Here is a 2516-nt window from a genome sequence, read left to right as displayed (position 1 = left end):
TTCAAATGTACAAAAAGTGTGGTTTATGATATTGAAATTTATGCACACTTGGTGGTATTAGTAATGAGATTGCCACATAATGATATAGAAGCACTGCCTTGGTTATGCTGTTATTTGCTTATTTTTTAATTATAAAAAAATTACAAAGCCAGAACTAGAGATGATAGACATTCTACAACTTCAGGATTGTTCTGTAAATCAGAGTTTCCTTTACCCCAAAGGCTTTTCTAGACACTTCGTGTGGATCGAAAGCCTATGGATCAAGACCAGCATTTAGAAAAAATAGAAGTGTATGTACACAGTTATTGTCACAACAACAAAGTCAGAACACCAACTCACTCGTCTAGTGATAGAAATCCCATAGGACAGAAAGGACTTCTCTATGGGGTTTTCAGGTCTTTCTAGGGAAAATGTCGGGTAAGTATAAACTGCTAACCATATATCAGTGGCATAACTGCCACCACCCCCACCCCCACCTGCCCCCAGCATAGGGAAGCAGAAAGCCACCTCTCTCCCACAGAGACGGACTTGTAGTCTCAGCATCCCTGGACTGGGTCATTAGGAGTTGGGGTGGGTTTGCTGGTGGTGTATGTGGATGCAGACTGCCATATCTTTCTTCTGAGAAGCATCTGGTGGGATAGAAACCAACATTTTGGTGAGCAGCTGACTGCGGACCCACTTTTCCACCACGGTTCCTACAGTGATTGTGCCCAGTGAATTTTCCGGAATGTATTATCTCTACGTAAATTGAAAGAAAGCCATGCATTAGTTTATACAGGATTTTTAACAAGTTTTATTTATCATTTCAGAAAAATTATATCACCAAACCCAAGCTGGCAGTTAGTATTTGAGTATCTACGGCTAAAGGAATACCAAGTTCTCTTGGTGATTCTTGCAGTACAAGTAATGTAAAAATATCTAAGAGGTGGACGTAACACACGGCCTCAATAACTGATCACTGTGTATTGAATTAGCCACAGAATTAAAGAGGAAAACGTAAACTAAAACAAGGTGCATATACAATTGTTACACACAGAATTTAACTGTGTACACATCGGCCAATTCTTCTTGAAATGAGCCCACAGTTCAGTTTCTGCCCTTATTTTATATTTAGAGAACCTGGAGCCTAGATGATTTAAATGCCTTCACCAAATATCCATAGGCCATACGTACCAAGACACACTGTTATCAGGTTGATAGTAAATCATAGAGACCCTGTATAGAGTTTCTGAGACAGCAAGTCCTGATGGGAGAAAGGGCCTCATTTTGTCTCTTGTGGAGCCAGTGGTATGTTTGAAGCACTACCATTTGAGTTACCAGCACAACCCTCACTCTCTAAACTCAAGGTCAATTATAGAAAGCATTACGTATTCAACTCTCTTAATAGGTACATATGTATGTATATATGCATTTGTATATATGTGTATAAGTGTATATATATATATATATATATATATATATATATATATACTTGCTAACTTTCATATATACATAACTGTTAGTCCGCCTTGTGGGCTAGTTGCCTCCCCCATTAGAGACAGATTGAAAAACAGGGTGAGCCATCGCATGTTAGCTCCCTAGTGAAGGTTGGCCTGCATTGGGTGATCAGCCCATTCAACCTGGCATCCTCAGCTTGCTGGAGGTAGTGCCAAACAGCCAGGATAGGAAGTAGGTACATAGTTGAGACCATCCGGAAGGTGGGATGAGGGTGCTCCCCTGGCTTTCCCCCCCCTTTTATCTATAAGAATGATACCGTTCTGTTACAACCATGGCAGTAGAGATGAATCTTTCCTTCTCCCTTCCGCCCCCACGCCCACCTCCAGCACACACCAACACATTGGGTAATGAAAACAATTGGTTGCCCCATTCAGTACTTTTGTGTTGAAAGAAATATATGTACTTATATTTTTCCTAAACACTGGATTATGCTGTAAAATATTCCATAATAGACTCATTTCCCTTAATCATTTGTAATGAAGCGATTTCCAGATTGATCTAGTTATATGTATACACAGTACACGGAAAATTTTTTTTGATTATTCACAGGTTCAGAAACCCAGGATGTTTCTAGATTTTTTTCCTTCTTTTAATTGTCAGATTTATGCCCAACATTATTTTTTTTAAAAACAGAAAAAGGTATCTTCAGAGCAGCATGCCTGAATCTTGGCTGTGCTGTTTATATCACACCCAACAGCATCTTGGACTTATTGTCACAGGGGTGCCCCTAGCTGGCCTTCCTTTGAACAAAAGCACCCTACAGACACATGCAAGCCAACTTAGATAACCCCCCAGAAAAAGCAGCAGGGGTAACTCTTTGCTGAGGTTATGGGGAGAGGGAGGAAGGGGAAGCTGACAGCAATCATGACTGTATAAGCCCCATCAAGGGGAGCAAGCAACAGAATTGTAGGTGGATAGATATATTGACAGTGTCAGATACAACATGTGTGTGCGTGAGTGTGTGTGTGTGTGTGTATGCGTGAACAACAATAAGGGTCTGGGGTATATGAGGGGAGAAG

General features: G+C 40.6%; 1 non-coding gene across 1 annotated transcript; it reads left to right on the top strand.

Annotated features, from left to right (window-relative positions):
* Window positions 1–2133: 2133 nt before the first annotated feature.
* On the top strand, window positions 2134–2262 carry LOC142462078 (small nucleolar RNA SNORA11). Its single transcript, XR_012787221.1, has one exon. It is a non-coding gene; the product is annotated as a small nucleolar RNA SNORA11 (small nucleolar RNA).
* Window positions 2263–2516: the final 254 nt, after the last annotated feature.

This window comes from Tenrec ecaudatus, chromosome 11 (assembly GCF_050624435.1).
Source record: "Tenrec ecaudatus isolate mTenEca1 chromosome 11, mTenEca1.hap1, whole genome shotgun sequence".
Classification (NCBI taxonomy): Eukaryota; Metazoa; Chordata; class Mammalia; order Afrosoricida; family Tenrecidae; genus Tenrec; species Tenrec ecaudatus.
The sequence above is the reverse complement of the archived record's forward strand: the minus strand, read 5'-3'. Positions and strand labels throughout refer to the sequence as shown.